The following is a 12719-nucleotide window of genomic DNA, read 5'->3' on the forward strand; positions in this document are numbered from 1 at the left end:
AGTAGAATGCATGTGAACTGAGTAAGCCATGTCACCTGAAAGATGTGTTTTAGTTGTAGTAACACAAGTAGGAAGGCTGCTGGACTCAGGACATGCTTATGTTCTTGTATTAATTCCCTCCCTCCAACTCAGGATCCTACTTATGTAATACAGGTCTTGGGTTAAGAGGTGGCAGTGTTTTAAATGTGTAGCTTTTCTTTAGATAACTCTAACTTTGGGGTAATTCCTGGGGTAATTATGGATTTAGTGAGCTCTATTTGAACACCATGTGTGTAATTCAGTAATTCAAATTCATTTAAAGTAATTAATATTTAGAAGGAGAGAATGAAGTTTGGAGAAGAATTTAAAAGGTCTTGTTAAGTGTTGCAGTCTCCACAACTGCAGAGTTTACAGAGGTTAGCAGTAGTCTAGGATATGGCAGCAAGCAGATGAGGCTGAGTTCACAGTTGCTTAAGTCAGTGAGTTATCATAAATGAAGCTCTGTGATTTCTTTAAATACTGTTGTCACAAATTGTCTCTTGCTGTACACCTTTCCATATGGGTCTGGATTTCAAAATTTGTCTCCTACTTATTAGTTTAGTATGTAGTATGTATTTGCTACTGTATTTTTCAGTTTATAAGACATTGAATTTGGCCATTCCTTATAGTGTAGAATTTTAATTTTCAATCTGTATGCTTAGTCATTTCACATGCTCATGGTAAATTTAACAGGATATCTACAGATGGCTGAAATGTGAGTGCTAAACTAAAAGATTGACTCTCTCCTCATCCTCTCCTCCCCCATGGGTTAGCTGTATGTCCTAGTTAAGTACAGATTCATTAATATTCAACTTATTTTCTTGCCTAAGGTCATTTCTCCATATTTTTCTTTTCTTGAAGGGTGCTAAATTATAGATTCCAATTTATCTTAATTCAGCTGATATACTGACAGTGGAAGTACTTTATGCTGAGGTCATGTATAAGAACACATTAGTTCTCTTAATACATATCTGTTCATATAATAAAATTAAATCACTAAAATCCATAGTGGTATAACGTACATGCATTCTGCTGGTTGTAGTTGATGACAACTTTGCTGATACTCTGGTAGGAAATACGAATTTCTGAAAATATTTTTTTTTTCTTAAACTGGTGATGTCCGTGATAATTAGGATGTCAACAGTGACGAAATTGAATATTTTGAGATTAATCTAAAGCATACCATAAAATACTGCTAGTAAAACTACTAAGGGGGAAAAAAATAAAGATGGAAGACAATCCTAGTGTGACTTAAAAGTTAAATGTTATTGATCTAGCTTAATCAGTAACTTTTTCAACATATAATTCTCATAGCCTTGTCCCTTTTCTTTCTGACCTGAGTCTTATTTCTGATTAAAAAGTATTGACTCATTATGCATTTTGTCACCTGTGTCTTCCAAACAAGACTTCTGTTATTTTGGGTATGATAAATGGTGTGCCAAGGCTGAGAATTCTCTGAAAGTAATTTACAAATGACCTTCACCTGAAACTAGGTCACTCCCAGGAAGAGATTGTTGTTCAAAACGTGTGCAATAATTTTAAACTAAAATCAATTGTTGCTCAACAGTCTGTAACTCCTGCAATTTTTAAGCTTTGTGTGCAGTGGAATGGCTTATTTCAGGCTGCCAGTGAAAACAACTTCCTTTCCAGACTGATAAGGTATTTTACTGCCATCTTGCAACTTTGTGGAACACTTTTAAGATTTCTTGTTTTTAAAAAATAAAAACCCCACTGCGTAATTTCTAGTTCATTGTATATAACACAGTTTAAATTACTGTTTTAAAATAATAGTGATGTGAGGAAAATGAAGGGGCATTGTGTCCTTATTGATTACTTGATTCTGAAAACCCTTTCCAAATACAATTGGCCATATTTTATCTATAAAGCCAATACAATTGGGCATTACTTGCTATTTTTGGGAGCTCTGTTGGAAATTTAAATTTATTTTTATATAGTTTAAACAGTGTCCTATCATATCAGGAAATGTATTTGAAGATTTTGAAAAAACAATTGCTTAATTAAGAGTACTGGAAAATCCTTTTGCAACAAATGTCCCCTTGTAGCAACAAATGTCCTAGTTCATTCCTCATGGAGCTGTATGAAGGGGGCATATAAGCAACTGCTAAACCTTAAATAGAATTAGGTTGTTTAGGAAATACTACCCCAAAGTGCTGGAGTTAAATTCTCTTTCATTTTTTTCTTTCATATTTTTCCTTGGGTCTAAGAGCTCTGTTAAATACAAACTTTATTCAAGCAATATAAATAACAGACAATATTTAGGAAGTACCGTTTGAGACAGACAAACAAAACCAGCCCCGGAGTTGTTGCTAATTGTTTTACCTTTAGTTTTGAGACTTAGTAAATTTTGTCTTATTCAGGTGATGCAGAGAGAGAACAAAGGCAGTATTTCTGCAAGTCTGATGTAGCAGAATGTGTCAGGAAAATGAGAATGGTAAGGGTGACACTACTATGATGAGATTCCTGAGGTACCAACAACAGAGACAGGACTCTGCTTTCACACCAGTGCTGATTTGTACTAAGCCAGTCTGGATATCCCTTAATCTCATGTATCAGCAGATTTACAACCCAGAAGGCTTTTCATGCACTGAGGACCAACTGTATGAGTTTATTTTAAAACGTGCACTTTTGCTTATAGCTTAGTCTTTAGAATCTTGCCATATGTTTGTGTGGTAATGTCCATTATCCAACTCAAAAATTGTGCTTATTGTAGTTTGACTTGATTACCAAGTTCATTACCCTCTGTACAAGTAGTACAAAGTCAACAGCAGCTTTTGTTAGGAAGCATCCAGACACATACAGCTCTTTGCAAACAGTTGAAGAATCCTTAGACCAATCCACTCCCACCTGGAATGGGTGCAGGATAGGGCCTGGCAAACAGATCTTCCTCCAGTGATCACTGCCAGTATCAGCACTGCCATACTGAGATGAGTTACGGCCTTCTAAAGGGATAGGGAACTGATGAAAAGGTGGGGACAGATGTTGTTAGAGAATAGGGAAATATCAAGCCTAGTGATGAGATAAAACATACTCAAATAAATCTTTTAGGTTAGTTCAATAAGCTCATTTTCTGTAATTTTGGAGCAAGAGGAGGGTTCATTCTTTTAATGCTGTGCACCCTAGGAAGGTGTCTTTTTGCTGACTCCAGTCTAGTCACTGCTTCCAAAGGAAGAGCCTTGGCCTCAGATAGGAAGTTTGTAAAGACTGACTGTAGCAAAGCAATCCAGTAGCTTGCTTCAGTGCAATGAGGAACTACACTAAAATGGTTGAAGTGGAAAACAGAGGATTATGCTTTGTGAGACACAGGCATGTGGCCTTAAGATGCAAGATCTGGCTATCGTCAAACCACAGACATAAATAATTCTCTAGGGAACAGAGTTTCTCTAATTTGGAAGAAATTATTATTTCCATTGCCATTCTAGTGATGTGCCAAAATGCTGAATCTCATGATGGTGGAAGCCATATGAATGCTTAGAAGGATTGCAACCAGCTTATAGATGGACTAAAGGTTAAAAAATAGTAGAAATTCTCTACTAAGATTGTATGGAGCAATTTTGAATGACACATTTCTGTTGACAGCAGCAAAATTAGACACACATCAGAAAACTCTACTTCATATGTTTTTCTGACCCTAGGTAGCTACCATTTTACTTTCTGCTGTTTTGCTTCCGGAGGATCCTTTGTCTGCCCACGTCTGTGATCCATACACTTTTATTGTACTGGAATTTCTGGTGGTTCAGCATTTAGTTAATATAGATCTTGTAAGAGGAAAAATGGCAGTTGGCCACCAAGTCCACACTGAGTTTGTGGGTGTTTGGTGGCTGTTCCCATTTGTTTCAGCACTCCTCCAAGGAAAATGTAACCTGGGGGATTAAAACACCACCTTTGAAGGGACTGACAAGAGATACAGTGGTCTGTCATATTCCAGTGAGCAATAGGGATAAAAAAAGTTAATACATCATTTTGATTAGGGTTTGACTTTTTTCATACACTTTTGAAAATGTCTTATTGCTTAGATCAGGGCTCTGAGGAACACAAGCCATAACAGCTCTTCTAAAAGGAAACTTTTTTAACTTCAGCTATGGAATTTTGACGTATCGTTCTTTTGTTGTTCATGGAAGATAGCACTGGAAAGTATTTTGTCGTGAAGCTAGTGAAGCTGACTACTTTTTTAAGTTACAGTATAGCTGAAGAAAAACAGCACTTTGGTCTCGTTCACGTGATACACATTATAATGGTGTTGTAACTATGACAAAAACATTGATTGGAAATATCAAAAGACATCAGAATTTAAAAGGAAGTCACTTTTCCTAGTTTTCTTTTCTTGAAATATGTAGGTCGGGCTGATATTTATGGAAGCATCTTTTTCTGAGCATGTTGCTCATCTTTTCTATGTTAGATGGCTTTTTGGAGATGCAAGTGTATTTCATGATGCAATTCCTCAAGATTATTGGCTTTGGGACAGAAGCAGAGAGATTTGTTAGGGCACACCTGCTCAACAAGGCTGTCTGGTAGTGTCAGACTGTAAGATTGATGTTTTTTTACCTGAGGCTGTGAATTCTTTAATTATTCACCTTTTCCACTCATTGTGACACAAACAAAACAGTTTTAGATTATAGATTATACCCTCTTGAGACTGAAGAGAAGTGCTGGAGTGGGCAACACAGTAAGGAAAGAAATACTGAAATCCTTTGTTGTAGTCTGTAGTTGTCACTGGCAGAAGAAAATCAAATATATATCCTTTATCAAAGGGCTGTCTGCTGCAAGGAGTGATGCTTCATAAGAATGGTAAAAAGTGAGTTCATTGGTAGAACTTTCCTAGTCCATGTCTTTAAAATAGTCTGACATACAGGTAATGCCTCCTGTTTCTTGAGAGACCCCTGATAGTGCTCTCAATAGTGAAAAGGCTCTTCAGAAAATAGAATAATCCATCTGTTAGTCATGTAGGATTTTGTACACCTTTACACTGGAATAAAATGAAAGTACAAGAGGGTAGACTGTCAAGCAGACAAGCATTTCTAGGATTTCTAGGCATAACTGACAAAAGTGAGGCTGCTCTTATCTGAGCTTTGTTCCTAGATGTGGCGAATTTTTTTTTTCCTCATTACAAAGGTGTCTTGGGAAAGTATTTCCTTTTTTTTTCCCCATTAAAACTACAAGCATAGCAACTGCTTCAGGATTAGACTAATGCTTAGAAAGCAATAGCATGTACTAGACTTTTTTCCTTTTTCCTTTTTCCTTTTTCCTTTTTCTGTTTTCCTTTACTTTAATTGTGGAGAACATTGCTGACAGAGCAAGGTGCCTCATAGGATATCTGTTTATAATTTTGTTATGCTGAATATGTTTGTTTGCCTTACAGGTATAAATGTTCTGCTCAATAATCTTTAGTTCTCTAACTGCTAATTGAGAATTTTTAAATGAGCTGCACAAATAATGCAGTATTAAAAATTCTTGATTGAAATGTACATTAGCAGCACATTTCTATATGATTGTAGATATATTTGGGGAGTGTATATCTAGCATTGTAATAGAGATACACATAACTGCTTAAATACAGAATTGGAATGGCAATGTACACTGAGAGCTAGAAAAGTCTTTCTGTCAAAATAAGGACTATGAAATGAGGTTAAGTGAACTCTCCGTGCTCTTATACTTTGGGATAGCTGTCAATTCCCTTTGATTTACTTTCACATAATATTTCACTTAAACTCTTGCCTTTATAAATTGGCCTGGGCCATTTGGTTCTGTCTGTCCAAATTTCTTCATTTTTAATATACTAAGAGTATGCTGGAGTTTAGTAGAAATCAACAGAAAAACCAAAACTAAACATGGAGAACTAGAGCAGGGTTTGTACCTAAAGGTAAGACTTTATTGATATTGCAAGCTTGGAATAAATTTCAGGACTGCAATGTTAGTATTGAAGGGCAAAACTTGTTCAGGGAGAACAGGTATCCCAACTGGGAAGAGCTCACATTGTATGTGAACAATGTTGCCTGCATTCTGAAAATGATGAGAAACAGTCTGAGTAACCAGCACGGGTGTGTCAGGTGACACCTCTGTCACTTCACAAATTTGAGAAGTCTAGGCAAGCGTCTGTAGGGGATAGGGAGGATAGGCTGGTCACATTGCATTTGGCTTTAGAGCAAGGCAAGGAGCTAGACAGTCTCTTGCTGGTTCTTCAGTCTTCATACTAAAAAAAAAAAAAGGCATAGCACCATTCTAAGGAGACAAATCATGTAAGCAATTGTGTAAGCTGGTAAACCACAAATTTGTCTGCTGGGAATGCAACCCGGAAATGACGAACTTTTATGTCTTGAGTATAATTTAATATTTTCATGTGTAAATTCAAGTGAGTTGTGTTAACTTAGCTCTTTCACAGAATAAGGGAACTTTTTCCCGTGGCTTATGAGTAGGTTAATTATGCAGCAAGCTTTGAATAACGTAGAAAATGTATACTGACAAGGTTGGACTGATGTTAGTTACTTAAAGCTATTAGTTTTGCTATGTGAAACACTAACACAGACTTGACTAGTAGTAAACACTGGAAGTTTTGGATCTCAGTAAGTTATCTACTGTAGTGCCAAATGGCTAGAGCATTTTTTTTTAATAAATGAAAGCAGTTTTAAGTATAAACAAGATGATTATCCTTCCTGTTTACAGTTGCTGTATTTGTGGGGAATAACTTTTCAATTCTGAGTAAAATGTTGCTTGCTCTAGCAGTTTGAGAGTGTTACATGGTTCAGGATACTCATTAGGCAGATCTAAATTCTCTATTTGTATTTATATTTACCCAGAGTTTTTCCATCATTGGTATGGGAACAAACAGGTCAAATTAGAGGCCTTCATCCTTTTCTCATGGCAACAGGTACTCCTTTTCAAGATTACCTGAACTTTTGTCTTACTTTAAAAGCAGAAAATCTGAGTTACTTCATGTTATTTCCTTAGGAACATCTTGAAGGCTAACAGGAGAGCTATGCCAATACAAAGGTCTTCTACTTATGGCTCTTAAGAGAGTCATCAGTTTTATAAGCATCTAGCCTGGTCAGAGTTTCTGACTGTAGAATTTTTTACAGGTTTATACCTGTTACTCCTGGGAAATAACTGCAGTAGCTCATAGTTACCACCCAGATGGAAACCTATAACAGCATGATCTCTGGTTTTGCATGCTGAGTTTCAGTATTTGCATATTATTTCTGTGAAGCACAGATTTAGGATAAAGAAGGTGAGTTTCACTAGTATTTCAGATTCTAAAACTAATTTAACAGATATTTAGCAAATACTACAACAAAAAGAACATAGAAAAGCCAAAAAAGAGTTATTCTTTCAAAAATTGACTGTTGTTGGACGTTGTGTTGGTGGCACCACAGGTTCCTCATGGCCATGGCTTTCTCACAGGTTTCTCCTCTGAGCTGATCCCTGCAATTTTGTGAACCTGTCCTTTTATTTATCTTCTGGTTATCATCTACCCATGAAGTAATGTTCATTTTTCTGCTGTGCTGCTCTATTTCCCCTTCTGTATTTCTCAAGTTGGGCATGCTAGCCTCCATCTGACTATTTCTATTATATGTTGTGAATTCCTGTGCATCTGTCATTGGCCAGTATCCTACCCTGTGTTAGGGTCCAGATGTCTTTAACAGTTTGTTAGTTTGTACAAGTGTCTGCTGTTCAGCAGCACTGGCACACCTCATAAAAATGTTTAGAACGCTCTTTCTTGTTGGAGCTTAGCTACAGTCTTTGTGTAACCTATTTCTGTATTCTTTCTCAGTAAGACAGCATGTGGCATTTGGTGATTGGCTTACAGTAAAGCTTTACTCTTTGTACAGTCACTTGGCATTCTGCTCATCTCAATCAGTGCAGGACACTGTCACGTTTCCATACTGGAAGGCATTCTTTAGTAAACGTTTTCACTGAACTGCTGAGTCAGAGGAATTTTTGCAATCACAAGTAAGAAAAGAATCCATGTTTGCCCTTTATGCAGTCTAATGTCTAGGGAATAATTCATAGTGTTTGCTGCTTCTTCTCTCTACTGCTGTCCACAAAAAAATGAAGTCACGCAACTATCCTGCAATGTATGAAATAAATAATGTAAAAAGGATAGTTCTGCATTGACCTTTTCATTTATAATAACCTTACAGTAATAGATACAGAGATGTTGGATAGAAATGTCACTTCTCTTCCTAGATTTGTCCTGTTAAATATGCACACTCAGTGTATCTTTTTGTATGTCATCAGGAAAAAAGAGTTTATGGCCTTTCACCTCTGTTTCTTCTAAGAGCAGGAATCAGGAGTTTGAACTGACTGACCTATTCAGCTCCAGAGCTGAATAGCACAGAGATTTCTGGCCTATTTATGTGGCTGTGTGGTGAAAGCTGATGTTGCCTGGCAGGGTTGTAATAAAGTATTTATGATGGAGATGTCAAACCAAGCTCATAATTCTGGGCTATTCCCAAAATGCAGAAGCAGTTTATTTTGGCTGAGTTTCTTAACTGGTATCCTGTTACCGAAGGAAAAGGCTCTGGAATTGATTAACTGCACACAAAGACTCGGTCTGTGTAGATTTTTATTAGGAAAGAACCATTCGTCTTACATTTTTCTCCATTATTTGCCTTCACTTGCTGTGAACAGCATATGCACATCCAGTGTTGCTGTAGAAATAAAAAATTCTATGTGCTTTTGTCACAGGTGTATTGCATTTAAACTGATGCTTTTTTCAACATCTGTTTCAAGTGCAATCTACTTGTCTCCTGTATCTATAATAATAAACCTTAAATGTACATAGCTTAAAAAGCAGCTATGTCAGGCTGAGCCATCCTTTTCAGTTGAGGCTGTGGATATAGGGAGACAGCAGCTTGGTAAGAAGTTATAGTTTAGCATGAACAAAGCAAAATGAAAAACATCTTAAAATAAACAGTAAGTTTGGTTCAGAAAAGGAGCAAAACATTTCAGTAGGCTTAATGTTAGGATGGGGCCATGGCAAAACAAAGATGTTACTGTTAGATAACTTTTCTTTCACTTCCCTACCCCTACCTTTTTCAATTGCTGTATTATTTGCATATTTAGATATGTCAGTGAAGCCTTTTGATGCTGAGCAATTAGCTGGTGCCACAGAATTGTTTCCTGTAAGTCTTGATTGCTGCTTGACTGTGAAATACTTGATCTCATTTGAACCAGAACTCCTAAACATAATGTTTGAAAATTAAACTTGTGACTTTGGTTCCTAAGATACTTGGGTTCCAGCTTTGACTTTTTGAAATTGCACTCTGCAATTTTTCAAAAACAATTTGAAGATGTACTCAGTTTTGAAATTATAACTTATTTTTATAGTATTTTTATTATGTTTTAAGTCAGCCTTAAATTTTTTCACGCTTCACATTTAATGACACCATATTACATCAGCATGTTTTCATTACAGATTTTCTAAACTACAAAATACCCCAGTGCTGGGATCTTGGAGAGCACAGAGATGTTACATGTACATCTCCATGAGTGAGCATGCCCTCTTCATCCTTTCTAAATATTACTGTTCACTTCTTGCTCACACCTGGAGATGTATGCAGAGCCTGCTTTCAGAAGAATGTTTTTCTAAGTTGTTTGCTCGTGTCAAGTACTCTGGCATTCTGCTGAGGTAGTCTGTTTGTTCATAGTCCTGTTCAAGAATCCAGGCTCTGGCTTGATGTGCTTCTGACATATCAGTGGTATGTTTCTAATAATGTGGAAGCTCTAATGTTTTCTGGCTTGTCGTGCAGTGACTTGGGAGCAGGAACAGTAGAGGCAGGATTAATGCTGTGTGAATGCACAGTCTTGGAGAGATAATAAAAGATGGACATTTCACCAGAGACTGACTCATTTTTCATATATTTGAAAGGGCATGGGAAGGAATTGGGATTGAAGTAGTGCAGCAGAGCCTTACTTATTAGCCAAAAAGAGGAGAGAAGATCTTATCCAGCAAGCTGCACAAGATTGCATTGCATTTTAGTTACTGACGGGAAGTGATTTTTCTTAAACCGAAATTGCAAACAAATGATGAAGACAGGCTTGAAGGTTGCCCAAGTGTGGAGCCTGTTCATGCACTGTGGCTAAAAAATATTATGTAAATATTTATACCAGTTTAATGTAGTCTTAAACTCCAATATCCTGAAAGTAATTGTTTTTTTAAAAAAGAATGTGAGTAAATTCTTTGAGTAAATTCTTTTACCACCCATAGTCTTGTCTCCCTTGTGGGTGCTAGATGTTGACTGTTCTCATATTACATGCATGCATGTGCCTATGGTTTGCACATGGTTTGGGGGGCATTTTGTGGTTGTGGGGGTTTTTTATTGTTACCTGTGGAAACCCCAATTGCCTTGTTGTAGTTTTTATTTTGCATTATTGAGAAGCAGATCAATTAATTGACAGACTGTAAATTTGTTTTAGGCTTTAGATGGCTTAATTCTCTCTTGATCTGTGGAGTTTCATTTTCAGCCATGCTTGCTGTCCTCCTGAAATGCTGCTTAGTGGAAGTGAAAAACCAAGCATTCCAAAATCACAGAAAAACAGACTCCTACATTTTTTACTAACATCCTGATTTGTGAGAACTGGTTTTTGTTTTTACACACACACACACACAAAATAAACTGAGTTGGAAGGGGCCAAGGATCATTGAGTCCAGCTCCTGGCCCTGCACAGGATACCCCGAGAGTCACACCATGTGCCTGAGAGTGTTGTCCAAAAGCTTCTTGGACTCTGTCAACTTTGGTGTTCTTACCACTTCCCTGGGAAGCCTGTTCCAGTGCCCAAGCCTATTTTCCACTTCTCTAAAATGGATTCCTTTTGGAATTACAGAGCTTGTTTCTAAGAAAAATATTTTGACCCTTTTCTGTGTTTAACACTGTCAGTCTCGATTTCTGCTTCTAGCTTTTCTGTAGATTTACTGCAAACAGAGTTCCTATTCCATCCCCCCATTCTCTGTTTTCAATTTCAGATATATGTAGGCTATTATGCCCTCTCACAGCCAAATGTTTCTCATGCTATTAATTATTGGTGTTCAGATATTTTTTTTTTTTTGCTGGCTAAATTCTGCATTCATATCCTTTATTACAGAAGTACTGCTAATGTTTCCTTAGCTAAGAATCTCAGGAAATGGGGCTTATAACTCAATTACAGCAGTCTCTTTACAAAAGAAAAACAAAAACAAAACAAAAAAAGAAACCACAGCCCTGCTATAAATACACTACAGTCTTGAACTGAAATTTATAAAGACAATGAGTTTTCAGAAATGTAGAAAAAAGTGCTACTGTAATGATAGTGCTTTAGGGTGTTTTTGGAGCTTTAGGAATAATAACCAGTTAAAGGCATCTTCTCTCTTTACCTGAATTTAGAAATTGTGTAAAATTCTCCAGTTGTGTGGATTTTCTTTGGGAATGATGCTAAATAACAGCCTTCTATTACAGTATAGTCAAAATGAAAAATTGTTAGCTACTGTTGAGACATCACATACTCCATTTATCTTTGGCATCTATTATCCCAAGTAGCTAGGGAACCTAATACTGTCAAGAAGAATTGTGGTTTACTTTCACACATCCACAGAAAGGTTTTTAGAGCTAGAATTAAAACTGGGTAAGCCACAGCTTTACTCTCAGACTTTTCAGACTTTTAGAAGCAAAATAGCACGTAAGCATGCTGTCATCAACGGAATTAAGGCATCTGCTGCAGATTGTATCCTACCTGAATATGGACAGCTTTTTGAATGGGAGAGTAATAGATCACATCTTTCAGATTTTAAACAAAGTCAGTCTCATCCAACTAGATTATTCTGCCCCAAGCTTCAATTTCAGCTTCTGCTCACCACCCTGCTAATGACTGAGGTTTCTGAAGTAGCTCCCAGATTGATGGCAAGGCATCAAATCTGCTGATGGCAATGAGTGATTGGTGGCAGTGCATCAAATGTGTTTGAGATATACAAATAAAGCCTGGCTACAATGCCTCTGTTTTCTTCATAGAAGCTGATGCTTTAATCGAAATTGTGACTGTTGTAATGAATCATACAAGATCTTGGGACAGACACAAGAAGTGATGATATCCCTGCTGTTTGTCTGTCGCACTATACCAGTTTTGTCTTAAAATGCAAGTTAGGATCATTTTTCTCTTCTTGAGACCAGATACAGGATGTGCAAAGTTAACCAGTCCTTTTATAGTGATAAAAGAGTAAATGGCTTTTATGTTATATCTTGTTAGAAGATAGATGCAGGATGCTTAGTGTTGTGAAAAATACACCTTTGGTAGTTCACTTTTTTCCTTTTACATATGTATTTCATTGTAGTTTCGTACTTTTTAATTGACCACATCTTATTTTAGGATGCTTCCCATGTGATACGTGTCAGCTTTCCTTACAAGCTGAGTAACATATCACTATGGCACTTCACTCTTTCAGCCAGGATGTTTCATTGGGATGACTGGTTGGGTTTTGGACTGTAATGTTTGTTTGTTTGTTTGTTTAAAAAATTCTCTAAAATCTCTAAAACAATCCATTATGTTTTCCATCAAGCACAAATTAATGTTGAAAACTCCTGTTTTCCAGCAAACAGATAGCATGTGGCTTTGTCAAAATGGCAGGCCATTCGAAATTCAGTAGCTGACAGCTTTTGGTTCTGGCTCTTAGTAGGATTTAACTGACAAATAAGACACTCAGATGATCCAAAAAATCC

At 36.8% G+C, this 12719-nt stretch overlaps 1 protein-coding gene across 1 annotated transcript in view; it reads left to right on the forward strand.

The window, feature by feature from the left end:
- TBCK (TBC1 domain containing kinase) overlaps nt 1-12719 on the forward strand; it is a gene marked incomplete at its 3' end in the record, with an annotated part of 94162 nt that overhangs the window by 51098 nt on the left and 30345 nt on the right. The window lies entirely within an intron of this gene.

The sequence above is a fragment of the Coloeus monedula genome (genome assembly GCF_965178545.1).
Source record: "Coloeus monedula genome assembly, chromosome: 5".
In the NCBI taxonomy this organism is placed as follows: Eukaryota; Metazoa; Chordata; class Aves; order Passeriformes; family Corvidae; genus Coloeus; species Coloeus monedula.